Below are 15,218 nucleotides of genomic sequence, written 5' to 3' on the forward strand. Positions count from 1 at the left end.
TACTACATTTAATCCCCTCATCTAAATCATTAATGTACAATGTAAACAGCTGGGGCCCCAGCACAGAACCTTGCGGTACCCCACTAGTCACTGCCTGCCATTCTGAAAAGTACCCATTTACTCCTACTCTTTGCTTCCTGTCTGACAACCAGTTCTCAATCCACGTCAGCACACTACCCCCAATCCCATGTGCTTTAATTTTGCACATTAATCTCCTGTGTGGGACCTTGTCGAAAGCCTTCTGAAAGTCCAAATATACCACATCAACTGATTCTCCTTTGTCCACTTTACTGGAAACATCCTCAAAAAATTCCAGAAGATTTGTCAAGCATGATTTCCCTTTCACAAATCCATGCTGACTTGGACCTATCATGTCACCATTTTCCAAATGCGCTGCTATGACATCCTTAATAATTGATTCCATCATTTTACCCACTACTGAGGTCAGGCTGACCGGTCTATAATTCCCTGCTTTCTCTCTCCCTCCTTTTTTAAAAAGTGGGGTTACATTGGCTACCCTCCACTCGATAGGAACTGATCCAGTGTCAATGGAATGTTGGAAAATGACTGTGAATGCATCCGCTATTTCCAAGGCCACCTCCTTAAGTACTCTGGGACCACACTTGATCAGCTCCATTGGGTGGGCCACATCATCTGTATGCCCAACACAAGACTCTCAAAGCAAGCGCTCTACTCGGAACTCGTACATGGCAAGCGAGCCCAGGTGGGCAGAGGAAAACGTTTCAAGGACACCCTCAAAGCCTCCTTGATAAAGTGCAACATCCCCACCGACACCTGGGAATCCCTGGCCAAAGACCGCGCTAAGTAGAGGAAGAGCATCAGGGAGGGCGCTGAGTACCTCGAGTCTTGTCGCCGAGAGCATGCAGAAATCAAGCGCAAGCACCCGTATTGGACTGTACAGTCACCTGAGAACTAACTTTTACAGTGGAAGCAAGTCTTCCTTGATTTCGAGGGACTGCCTATGATGATGACTGAGGAAGCATTGCTGAGCATATCATCCTTTGCGTGAGTAATTGAAACAAAGCTCTGTGTGCTCATCAGCTCCATATTTAAGTCAAAATATGAAGAGCAGTAGGAAGTTTGCCTGGTATCCTGGCTAACAATCTTCCATCAACAAACACCATCAAAAACAGATTAACTGATCATTCCTCTCATTGCTGTTTGAGGGACCTTATTGTGTGCAAAGTCCTGTTTGTCTATGCAATAATGACAGAACTTCAAAAAGTAATTTATTAGGAGTGATTTTAACCCTATCCACCCACCAGAAACCAGATGACCGGGCAGTTAAAATTGACTGGGTGACATACCTGTTGATGTTTCACAAGGATCTGTCTTCAATTTTAACCTGCTATTCTGAATAGGCAGCAAGATCACCTGCCTGCAGTTGGCAGGAACCTTCTTTAAATGTGTATAATTGGGGTTTGATAACATCATTGGTTCCCCAACTGCAATTTTAAATGTGGCCTGAAGCGAGGAAGTCGTTGTGGCTGTCCCATATGGAGAATATGGGAGACCTGTACAGAGGATCCTGAACCAGAAGAGGCCATTTAAGGTAAGTTTTTTTTTTTACTTTCCTTGTGAGGCAGGAGTGCTCCTCCTGGCCACCAAAGTGAAGTTTAGGCCTCACCTTCTCTGGAACCATTGCCTCGCAATGCCCCATGCCTTCGATTTACCTGAGTGCTGTCGATGTTCCCTTTAGTGCTGATTCTCTTGCCATCCAGGCCTTCGATTCCACTTGCTGATCACCTACCCCTTCCCGCCCGGTTCAGGGGAGAAGGTGACAAGCAGCATAAGGCCAGGAGTTAAACACTGCCAATGTCAGGCACATTTGGCACTTGCTTCGAGCCCCGCTCTCTGTACCATCCAATTGTGACCTAACCAAAGCTTTGTATAAATGTATCATAACACACCGAGAATGGTAGCATAGTGGTTATGGTGCTGGTCTAGTAATCCAGAAACCTGGACTAATGATCCAAAGATGTGAGTTCAAATCCCACCACGGCATCTGGAAATTTAAATTCAGTAAACTAAATAAATCTGGAATAAAAAGCTAGTATCTGTAATGGAGACCATGAAACTATCGGATTGTTGTAAAAACCCAGCTAGTACACTAATGTCCTTTAGGGAAGGAAATCTGATGCCATTATCTGGTCTGGCCTGTATGTGACGCCTGACCCAAATGTGTTTGACTCTTAATTGCCCTCTGAAATGGCCTAACAATCCATTCACTTGTTAATAACTGCTATGAAAAATAATAATAAGAAAATCGGATGGACCACGCGGCATTGACCTCAGCACCGGTTACGGACACGACACAGCCCAAGTCAACTTTGTAAAGTCCTTCTCACTAACATCTGGGACTTGTGCCAAAATTGGGAGAGCTGTCCCACAGACTAGTGGAGCAACAGCCTGGCATCGTCATACTCACAGAGTCCTATCTTTCAGCCAATGTCCCAAATTCCTCCATCACCATTCTGTCCAGCTGGTGGGACAGGACATACCCACCAAAGGTGGCGGCACAGTGGTATACAGTCGGGAGAAGAGGCAGTGGGAGCCGTCAACATTGATTCTGGACCCCATGAAGTCTCATGGCTTCAGGTCAAGCATGGGCAAGGAAACCTCCTGCTGATTACCACCTACCGCCCTCCCTCAGCTGATGCATCAGTACTCCTCCAAGTTGAACACCATTTAGAAGAAGCACTGAGGGTAGCAAGAGCACAGAATGCACTCTGGGTGGGGGGACTTCAATGTCCATTACCAAGAGTGGTTTGGTAGAGACATAGCTCCCAGAATAGGACTGCGGCAGGTGGTGAGAGAACCAACACTAGGGAAAAACCAACTCACCAATCTACCTGTCGCAGATCCATCTGTCCATGATAGCAGTGATCACCGCACAGTCCCTGTGGAGACGTAATCTGTCTTCACATTGAGGACACCATGCATCGTGTTGTGTGGCACGACCACCGTGTTAAATGGGATAGATTTAGCAGCTCAAAACTGGGCATCCATGAGGCACTGTGGGCCATCTTCAGCAGCAGAATTGTATTCCACCACAATCTGTAACATCATGGCCTGGCATATCCCTCACTCTACCATTATCATCAAGTCAGAGGACCAACCCTAGTTCAATGAGTGCAGAAGAGCATTCCAGAAGCAGCAGCAGGCATACCTAAAAATGAGGTGCCAACCTAGACAGCTGCAATAGAGGACTACATGCGTTCTAATCAGCGGAAGCAGCATGCGATAGACAGAGTTAAGCGATCCCACAATCAACAGATCAGTTCAAAGCTCTGCAGTCCTGCCACATCCAGTCGTGAATAGTGGTGGACAATTAAACAACCAACGAGAGGAGGAAGCTCCATTAGCATTCCCATCTTCAATGATGTTGGAGCCCAGCACTTGAGTGCAAAAGAAAATGCTGAAGCAGTTGCAACCATTTTCAACCAGAAGTGCCAAGTGGATGATACATATTGCCCTCCTCATGAGGTCTCCATCATCACAGAAGCCAGTCTTCAGCCAATTTGATTCACTCCATGTGATATCAAGAAATGGCTGAGCGCACTGGAGACAGCAAAGGCTATGGCCCCTGACAACATCCCGGCTGTCGTGCAGAAGACTTGTGCTCCAGAACTAGCAATGCCTCTAGCCAAGCTATTCCAGTACAGCTACAACACTGGCACCTACCCGACAATGTGAAAACTGCCCAGGTTTGTCCTATTCGCAAAAGCAGGACAAATCCAATCCAGCCAATTACCGCTCCATCAGTCTACTCCCAATCTTCAGCAAAGTGATGGAAGGTGTCATTGACAGTGCTATCAAGCGGCACTTACTCATCTATAATTTGCTCACCAATGCACAGTTTGGGTTCCGCCAGGACCACTCGGCTCTAGCCCTCTTTACAGCCTTGGTCTAAACATGAACAAAAGAGCTGAATTCCAGAGATGAGGTGAGCGTGTCTGCTCTTGACATCAAGGCAGCATTTGACCAAGTTTGGCCGCAAGGAGTCCTAATAAAATTGAAGTCAATGGGAATCAAGGGGAAACATCTCCACTGGCTGGAGTCATACCTAACAAAAAAAAGATAGTTGTAGTTGTTGGAGGTCAATCATCTCAGCCCTAAAACATCACTACAGGAGTTCCTCAGAGCAATGCCCAGCTATTTCATCAATGACCTTCCCTCCATTGTAAGGTCAGAACTGGGGATGTTTGCTTATTATTGCAGTGTTCAGTTCCATTCAGATAATGAAGCAGTCCATTCCCAAATTCAGCAAGACGTGGACGACATTCAGGCTTGGAGTGATAAGTGGCAAGTGACATTTGCGTCACACAAATGCCAGGCAATGACTATCTCCACCAAGTGAGAATCTAACTACTGCCCCTTGACATTCAACAGTACCTTCATTGCTGAATACCCCATCATGGGGGTCACCATTGACCAGAAACATAACTGGACCAGCCGCATAAATACTGTGGCTACAAGAGCAGGTCAGAGGCTGAGTATTTTGCAGCGAGTGTCTCACCTCCTAACTCCCCAAAGCCTTTCCACCATCTAAAAGGCACAAGTCAGGAATGTGATGGAATACTCTTCACTTGCATCGTAGTGTGCAGCTCCAACAACACTCAAGAAGCTTGACACCATCCAGGACAAAGCAGCCTGCTTGATTGACAGCCCATCCACCACCTTAAACATTCACTCCCTGTATCACTGGCGCACCATGGCTGTAGTGTGTACCATCTACAAGATGCACTGCAGCAAATCGCCTAGGCTTCTTCGGCAGCACCTCCCCAACCTGCGATCTCTACCACTTGGAAAGACAAGGGCAGCAGGCACATGGGAACACCATTACCTGCAAGTTCCCCTCTAAGTTACACACCATCTTGACTTGGAAATGTATCACCGTTCCTTCATTGTCGCTGAGTCAAAATGCTGGAACTCCCTCCCTAACATCACTGTGGGAGTACGTTCATTCCTAGGACTGCAGCGGTTCAAGAAAGCGGCTCACCACCACCTCCTCGAGGGCAATTACGGATGGACAATAAATGCTGGCCTTGCCAGCGACGCCCACCTCCCTGGAACAAATAAATGTTAAAAAAACTGTACTCTTGCACTCTGTGCCCTATATATAAAGCCCAAAATGCTGGCTGTTTTTCTTTTAATGGCTTTGTCTTCTTACACTTTCAGGGAATTGTCCATCTGAATCCGTAGGTATCTATTCTGTTTTGCATTGTGGATATACCATTCCTTGAATTTCCTCCCAAACACTTCTCCACATTAAATTGCATTTTCCACTTGTCTGTCTATTTAGCTAATCTATCTATATCCTCCTCTATCTATGTTCTCCTGAAGTCTTTTGCAGTCCTCCTTGATATTTGCCAAATCACTTGCTTTTGTGTTGTCAGCAAATTTTGAGATCATACTTTCTATCCTAAAGTCCAGATGATTTATGAATATGAAGAATAAAAGTGACCCCACATTGATCCCTGGGATATACCACTTCCAAACCTTTTCTATTCTGAGCAACACCCATTAACCTTAACCCTTTGTTTTCTGTCCATCAACCAACTTTCTATCCAACCTGCTACATTTCCTGTTATGACATTTGCCTGAATCTTTGTAACAAGCCTCCTGGGCGACACCTTATTGAATGCCTTTTGAAAGCCATATACATCACATCTACTGCATTTCCATTATTTATCCAGAAGTCACTTCTTCAAAAAAACTCTTTGTCAAATCACAACATGCGTTTAACAAATCCATTCTAACTGTCCTTGATCAACCTGAGTATTTCTAAATGTTCACTAATTTTATCAATTTCTGTTTCTGTTATTTACTGGTTTGTGCACTTCCAACTGTAGACCATGGAAGAGGACCTGAAACATGGCTAATTGGCAGCGCGGTTTATAAACACCATCAGGCTTTATATTCCCACAGCTCAGAAATTAGGGAGAATTGGAAGTGAATGTTGGTAAGTGCTTTTGAATTAAATCATTGTGGGGTCCGGTAAGTTTCATTGATTTGTAATCTACCTCAGGTGCAAACAGTTTTCATAGCATCTGCTTTATATTTATTTTATATTGCACCCAGCCATCTTTCTCAGAGAAGAAATCAGGTTCTAATTTAGTCCGCCTAGCAAAATGGAATTGGAAAGAAAATGAAATACAAGTTTCACAGTGGGTTTAATGTTGGACCTTACTGCCCAGGAAATGAATCTGTCAGCAGACTTTTTCTCTGTGAAGCATTACAGCTGAGTCCCAATCCCGTCGTCCACCAATGTTCCAACATATATAATTTCCAGTGGGAGTCATTGGATAGTGATCAGAACTATCAGATTTGTCCCTTCCCTTTTGCCAGGGGGCTCAGGCAAATAGTAATGCTTCTGCTGCTGCTCTGGCTGAGACCAGCTATCTCAAGACACAGTAAGGGCCTTACCTACTAGGATGTTCCTGGTTTGTATGTCTCAGTACCAGAGAGGATGGTGCATCTATATACTGTGCCATTTTAGAATCTTTGGAGTCCAACTTCAGTTGCTAACGCCTGCTGATAACACCGGTGTTAGGTGTTAACTAGGAGTTAGGCAGTTGGGAGTGGTGTTGGGCGCTGTTCACGCCTGATGCAAAATTCGGTGGTCATTTTTTAAGGGTGTTAAAACGTAACGTCCTGCCGGCTAACAGCATGGAAATCATGACGTCAGTACCCATGCAATGCCTCCTTGGCGCTCTTCTCACCACATTCACTTTTGCTGCCTCACTTAATGGCTGGCGTCGATGTCGCCTGAAAAAGTTGGCAGCACAAGGCAGAAAAACTAATCCGCGGCCTCATTTAAAGGGAGTTGTAGCCAGGGCTCAGAGGTCTCGACAGTCAGTGCTGCATTTGATGCTCGTACAGAGAGTAGGGTGTTGGCGTCATACTTGTGTTGACTCGTCAGATTGACTACTAGTATCTCGGACACATTGGGTTCCATATTGGGTAAATTTGAAATTTCTATTTCACTGTGATCTCTGCCAAGTGATGTGGGCAGCGATTGCACACCACGTCATCTTGCGGTGCCGACTTGAAAGGTGTCCACAGCAGAGACAACTTAGGCCAAATTGTGGATCCTCCCCAGAGGAGACACCCCAGATGGCGGGGCAGGAGGCTGTAAGCATGCAGGGATTACCATGTGCATTACTCTTATCTTGAGATGTCCAAGGAGCAGTGCTTAACAAGGCTGAGGTTCCACAAGGAGGTGGTGACGGAGCTTTGCAACTGTTATGTATGTAAACCTGTAATTACCATGTCTAACCACCAGAGGGCTTATCCCCTGGAGTCCCAAGGGATCCCACAATCCCTTGGGAGCACCTGTACATAAGGAGGCCTCACAGGCTGGAGAGGCATTCTGAGATCGGCAATAAAGGACTACGGTCACACTTACTTTGAGCTTGCAGCATCTAGTCTGACTCTTTATCCAAGACATAACAGCAATCTTCTGCAGACATACCTGGCAACTGACATCGGCACCAGGACCTCGCTGTCAGTGGCAATAAAAGTGACAGCAGAACTAAACTTCTATGCTATCAGCTCCTTCCAGTCTCCTGTAGGCGATATATGCAACATCAAGCAGTTTGTAGTACATTGCTGCATTTGCCACGTGACTGATGCTAACTACGGCAAACGAATGGATTACATCAAGTTCAGCATGTCAAGGGAAGACCAGGATGAGCACACCCGTGGCTTTGCAAGGATAGCGGGCTTCACCAGGGTTCAAGGAGCTATTGATTGTACGTATGTGGCATTGAGGGCCCTGCCCCAAAATGGAGAGATCTTTCGGAATCACAAGGGATTCTACTCCCTCAACGTACAGCTGGTCTGCGATCACAGGCAGATTATCCTCACTGTCAATGCCCGATATCCTGGCAGCTGCCATGATGTCTACATCCTGCAGGAGACCACTATGCCACGACTCTTCAAGCCACCGCATGAAGGCCATGGCTGGCTCCTGGGCGACAAAGGATATGGTGTGGCCACCTGGCTGATGACACCCCTCCGCAATCCCTCCACCCCTGCTGAGCAGCACTGAAAAACAGCCATACCACAACTCAGGCCATTTTCGAGCAAACTATCGGGGTTCTGAAGCAGTGTTTCTGCTGCCTTGACCGCTCTGGAGGAGCATTCCAGTACTCAGCTGATTGAGTCTCCAAGATTGCCATTGTCTGCTGCATGCTATACAACTTGGCCATTATGAGGGGCCAGCCATTACCACTAGGGATGGATGATCCACCTCAAGAGGATGACGACAATGAGGAGGAAGATGAGGAGTCTCAGCCAAGGAGGAGGCAGCATAACACTACTGCGGCTGGAAGGGCTGCTCGTCAGCGACTCATCGCTCGTCGATTCCAATGAATGACTCTTGACGTGCTGAATGGCCAGCCTATATATGTGGGCATCAACTGAACACATCGCTACACATCCTGCAGCCCTCTGTCTTTAATAATCACTGCATCATCATGTGAACAATCCAAACTTGGTTTATTGCAAACATAAATCATGTGAGCTGAAAACAAGCATAAGACAACAACTTAATTTCCAACACATCAATATACCCACAGAACCCCTTCAAACATTCTCATAGACATCCAAGTGCAACTATTGACATCAGTTCATTTTGTAACAAGGTAGATATCTCTGGGTGAGTATCAAACAATTAATGCATCTTTCATCCAAGTGCACCAATTTACATGAGCTCACATTGCAACAACCTAGTCATCTCTGGTGACTATCAAGTAAGTGTTTGGTGGGTCATACAAGTGCAACTAGTTTTAAAAGCTGATAGCTTTACAAGGTGAGCATATGTGGCCACCTTCCCACAGGTCTTTACTTTGTCTTAAAGGTGGCTTCACCACCCCTTCCCTTCTCCCTCCCACGCCTACTGCTCCTCCTCAATGGGGTCTCAGGGCCTACAACAAGACTGGTAGTTGGTTGCTGACTTGGATCCGCAGCCACACGTGATGGCATAGCAGGACATCCCCAATCAGCTCGGGCACTGGAAGACCCAGCTACAAACTGCATAACCTCAGCATGGATGAAAGCACTCTGTTGTGGATGGGGTGCGGAGAGCAGCAGCTGCGAAGGTGGAATTATGTTTTCCTGAGAAATGACATCACGGTCCAATTGGCCGCAACAGGCTGATACTCCCCTGGGGCAGAGCATCATCATCTTCAGAAATCTGGGATGAGGTCAGATTCCTGCCCTGGTTCGGCAAGGTTAGGTTGAACTGATGGGGCCCCAGACCGAATGGCAGCAGTCAGTGAGTCCGTTGAATCTATTTGCCTCTTCATCAAGAGTGTCTGCGACTGCAGTACACCAGAAAGCTGACTCAGGACACCACAGACTGATGACGTTTGAGTATGGAGGCCTACAATAGCATTGGCCTAATGCTCAATGGCCACTGCAACGTCAGCCATAGCCCATGCCACCAAGTCTGGGACCCCTTGGGTCACTGTTTGCATCCAGTATCCGTTGGTATCTACAAAGAATGGGTTCAGCGGGCTGCTGAGAGGCATGAGCAATAGTTGAGGTGGACTCCTCCATCCTCACAGCTAGTGCATCAAGACTCTGGAGCACCCTTGCTGTTGCACCCAGCAGATTGGTGTGCAACTGCAGGGATTGTCTTGCAACAGCCTCTAAGTCAGGCTCATCATCAGAGTGCTGCTAAGCATCACTCAGGCTCGCACTCACGCTCTGGGAAGCTGGCCCCCGGGCTTTCCCTCCCCCGTGGCATTACTAGAGGCCATTGGGTCCCAGAGCATCACCCACCTCGGCCTCCTCCACCACCCCTTGGTCAACAGCTCTGCTGGCCCCGCTCTCAGACAGCACAGCCTGCTGCGCGAGGTCGAAGGAAGTGTCATCCTCCTGCTTCTCCTCGTCCTCTTTGTTATCGCCACCATCTGCACCCGGGAAAGGCACCCAAGAAGGCCCCGGTGTATCTGGCTGATTATCTGAAAGCACAAACACAGAACAGCAGTTACCTGCAGGGGAGGGAGCCAGGAGCGTGAAAGGCAGTTGTGAATGCCAGTTTCATGGAAATAGCTGCACGTTGATCGTGTGAGGGCCAAGTGCCCTGCAGGTCGCTACAAAGGTACTTGACATACCGTCACTGTCCCAAACAGGGTCGGCCGCACCCATCGCCATCACATCAACTTGGACGCCCATCAGAGCAGCTATCTGTTCCTCCAATGGACTGAGCACTTGGAGGTCTGGCTCCTGTCCCCAATCTGCATTTGCTCCGGTCGTTTGTGTGCGAGCTTTGCCTGTAACATTAAAGAGAAAGTCGGAGTTAGAGGCCTTCGATCAGTGTGTCCCAAGTGCCTTACATATTTTACTACTTTTTACTCTATGACAGTCTTCACAGTTTGATGCAAGTACCATTCGCTGTGTGGACTTGCTGTGGCAATGGTGGGATTAGGATGCCAGGACCGAACAGTAATGGGGAGGTTACCGTCTTTGAGACGTGTATGAAGACTGAGGAGTCAACAACATGAGGGGTGGATCTGCAGAACCGAGTAGCAAGGTTAACAGTGCATGCAGGCCCTTGCAGTGGGTGAGGCTGCAATTGGGAACCTTGACTCTGTCCTCACCCACGTAGAGCATGGATTCCGAAACATTACATTGAGCAGAGAGTGCATATTAGCATGTTGAAGTTTGAAATTAAAGATACTCACCCTCACTATCCGTGTCAGGTCGTTCCACTTTTTTCGGCTTTGCATAGCTGTGCTTGGTACTGTGTCACTCGCAGACACTTGCTCTGCTATTTCCCTCCATAGCCTTCGATAAGTTTGAGGTTGGGGTCTCCTCCCAGCCTCTGTCCTCAGCACATGCCGACACCTCACCAGGGCATCAAGGTGTTCATCCAGTGCAGCGTCCGTAAATTGATGGGCTGCTGACGAGCTGCTGCTGCAGGGTCTGCCATGCTCACCATCTGAGTGAGTGCGTAGGAAGCGGATATACCCATGAGGTATTGAGGCACCCAATCCACACCTCAATTAAATCCAGGTGGCGCCACTATGTCTGTGGCGCAGCTCCAAATGCTGCCTAACTCCCGGATGTTGAGCCCATGCTTAACAACCCACTTAGCGCAATGTAGCTCCTCCAGGTGAGTGTGCAACGCCATGATTTTACACTGCTATCAATTCTTTAGGCATCAAAACTGAATTTTACTTTTGGAGACTGCACTTGAAGCAAGGTGTTCAAAATTTCTCTCATGCGGTGGTACCAGCTCAAAAATGGCGGTACCGAATTTCGACTCCTTTATATCCTGAAGCTGAGAGGGAGGCGTTGAGATAAATCCGGTGGTGTCTAATTATGCACAATCTGTGGGGTGTTCTGGATGTTACAAAATCTGCAAATAACAAAGAATATTTGACTTCAGATCCAAGAGGGGAAAATGCATGTAATTAAATCATAGGCAATATCATCAAATGAACTTAGCTGGTTTCCGAGTCAGAAGCTCTTGAACACATAGGTTGACACCAGTGCAGCACTGAGGAAGCTTCGGATATTTAGTGTAAGGCCCATGCTTTCATATGCCTCAGTGAAGATGCCGACGATGGCTTGCAGTTCAGAATCTGAATGTGCGCAGATGCAAGTGTCGTCCACGTACTGTAGTTCAACAACAGAGGATGTGACGGTCTTGGATCTAACCTGGAGGCGCGGAAGGTTGAGCAGGTTCCCATTGGTTCTATAGATTAGTTCCACTCCAGCAGGGAGCTTGTTGAGCGTGAGATGGAGCATTGCTGTGAGGAAACATCTGTAAGACAAATTCCTCCACCAACCTGACACCGCCATACAACACTGCCCCCCGGTCATCAAAATTCATGGCACAGCCTTGGACAATGTGGGCCACTTTCCATACCTTGGGAGCCCACTATCAGCAAGAGCAGACATCGACGGTGAGGTCTAACACCGCCTCAAGTGCGCCAGCGCAGCCTTTGATCGCCTGAGGAAGAGAGTGTCGAAGATCTGGCCCTCAAATCAAGCACCAAGCTTATGGTCTACAGGGCTGTAGTGATACCCGCCCTCCTATATGGTTCAGAGACATGGACCATATACAATAGACACCTCAAATCGCTGGAGAATTACCACCAACACAGATCCTGCAAATCCCCTGGGAGGATAGAGGCACCAACGTCAGTGTTCTCGATCAGGCCAACATCCCCTTCAACTGAAAATTGCTGAAATCTGTCAAAATGCCTGTCTGCCTATGTGGATGTACGCTGCAAACATTAATGGCCGACTAAAAGTTTTGCCAAAGTTGTGCCTTTAAATAGCACACCTGCAGCTGACTCCTAACTGAAACTCAACAGCTGAAGCTATCGCTGTCAGCGCCAGGCGGGAACACAGGTGGCGTGACCGAATTTCGCTTCTGCAGCGGTAACAAGGCGCTGCGCATGGCAATTACATCATCATTGCCGGACGCAGCCGAGCTGTGCGTACCTGTTAGCGTTGCCGCAAAGCCCCCGCTCAATTTAACGGGAGGAATGTTTTCACCACGCCAGGGTGAAAAGTCATTTGCGATCCATTAGCACCCCTGGGTGCTAACGAGAGGAACAAAGTATCTGAATTTCGACCCCACAATGTTTAGTCTCACACAAGAAGAAATGCCTACTCGGTTGTGGTACTCTAGGGTCAACTCATGGAACTGTAGAACAGCAAGATTCAGCATTTTTAGGGGAGAAGGGCAGAAAATCGGTAAAAGCAAAAAAAAACTTTTTAATCATATACTTACATGTGGAATAAATAATTGGGGGAAAAATTTGTTATTGACCATTTTGAGGCACTAACATCGTTTGTGTAAGAATTCGGCGACAACATCGGCGTAAACCTTTGGACTTTTGGACATTGCTTGGACAGATCTTCTGTTACTGCAGAGAGCAGACAGCACTGACTTGGGACAGGTCCATACATGCCCCACAGGAATACACATCAGGTGGACAAGGAATCAATGGCAGGAATGGTTGATGGACAGGCCCTTTGTCTTGCAATCAATGAGACATTAAGTAAAATGGCTCGTGTTCAGACCATCGAAAGATAAAGGAAAGCTATTTGATCACAGACTCATTGGAGCCACACATTGAGGTATGGCCCAGTTGACAAAGGAACAGGCCAAAGATTTGATTTTGCTTTTCAGTTGCATAGCCTCAGGCGGGAAGAACAGTTGAACTTTTGGCACGAGAAGGAGCATCTTGCCGGTATAAGAGATGGCAGTTGCAGCCATCTCTCTCTCTCTCTCTCTCCCCTTTTTTACGCCTGCTTGCTTCGTTCAACGCACAAGGACTGAGCACTCGGTCTGGGACAGAGAGAAGAAACACCAGAGAGCCTCACTATTTCGACTGGGAAGCTGATCTTGAGACTGGACTTGAATACCAAAGATTGGTACAGAACCAGAAGATACACCTCATCGGGAGAAGCAGCGAGTAAGCCAGAGGGGTAATTGGTGAGCATTTATCCCAGCCCACACATCTTTAAGATCACCGCATAGTGTGAAAGGGTGTCGTGTGTCCCAACCAAATCTTAGGGGTTCTAGTGAGAAAGGTTTTGCAAGGGTCATAAGCGTACACACATTCTGTTGAACAGATTTCAGTGGTACTTTTTAATCCGAGCAGGGGCGTTTTATTCGTGGGTACTTCGCGTTAGGGACCTGCTTAGACGGGCCAGGGTTGTGTGTTGTACTGTGTTTGTTTGTTTTGCTCTCCCAGGGTTTGTTTTTATTGGGTGCAGGTGTGTGCTTTAACGAATAAAAAGCATTGTGACGGTTGAGACCGAATGACCTGTCTATGACAGTATATTACTGTTCACAACTATAATTCCGGTGTCTAGAACTGTTGTAAGAGGGGTGACTCGAAACCACCAAGGACAAAACCACTTACTCTTGGTCGGTAAGTTTAGCGACGGCGACCGCGAACTTCAGTATTAGTGCCCCAAGAGGGAAGTGGAGTGCTAAACCAAGTGTTCTGCACTTCTTTTAAGGCAATACAGTCAACAAGCAGGATGCTAACATCAGAGTATTAATCAAGTTCCGACATGCTAATTTAGAGACCCATCAGACATACTGGCGCCATCTGCTTCTTAAAGGGGAGGTTATAGAATTATACAAATTTATAGCAGAGAAGGAGGTCATTTCGGCCCATCGGGTTTGTGCCGAGTGACAAAGAGCTATCCAGCCTAATCCCACTTTCCAGCTCTTGGGCCGTAGCCTTGGAGGTTGCGCCACTTCAAGTGCACATCCAAGCACTTTTTAAATGCGGTGAGGGTTTCTGCCTCTACTACCCTTTCAGGCAGTGAGCTTCAGACCCCCACCACCCTCTGGGTGAAGACATTTTTCCTCAAATCTCCTCTAAACCTCCAATCAATTATTTTAAATCTATGCCCCCTGGTTGTTGACCCCTCTGCAAAGGGAAATAGGTCCTTCCTCTCCACTCTATCTAGGCCCCTCATAATCTTATAGACCTCAATAAGGTCTCCCCTCAGCCCCCTCTGTTCCAAAGAAAACAAACCCAACCTATCCAATCTTTCCTCATAGCTAAAATCCTCCAGTCCAGGCAACATCCTCGTAAATCTCCTCTGTATCCTCTCTAGTGTAATCACATATTTCCTGTAATGTGGTGACCAGAATGACACCCAGTAATCTAGCTGTGGCCTAACTAGTGTTTTATACAGTTCAAGCATAACCTCCCTGCTCTTGTAGTCTTTGCCACAGCTAATAAAGGCAAGTATTCCGTATGCCTTCTTAACCATTTTATCTACCTGGCCTGCTACCTTCAGGGATCTGTGGACCTGCACTCTAAGGTCCCTTTATTCCTCTACACTTCTCAGTGTCCTACCATTTAATGTGTATTTCCTTGCCTTGTTTGCCCTCCCCAAATGCATTACCTCACACTTCTCCGGATTGAATTCCATTCACCACTGTTCTGTCCATCTGACCAGTTCATTGATATCTTCCTGCAGTCTACAGCTTTCTTCTTCATTATCAACCACACAGCCAATGTTTGTATCATCTGCACACTTCTTAATCATACCCCTTAGATTCAATGATGCAGTACAGCCTGAATCTCATCATTGCAGACTATGCACTAGGCCTGGAAGTAGCACGATGGCAGCACTGAGGCCTTGACAGAGAGCTGTTCATTTCAGCACCAACGCCCTGGAAGGTCTGGTGGAGGCAG

Source organism: Pristiophorus japonicus, chromosome 16 (genome assembly GCF_044704955.1).
Source record: "Pristiophorus japonicus isolate sPriJap1 chromosome 16, sPriJap1.hap1, whole genome shotgun sequence".
Classification (NCBI taxonomy): Eukaryota; Metazoa; Chordata; class Chondrichthyes; family Pristiophoridae; genus Pristiophorus; species Pristiophorus japonicus.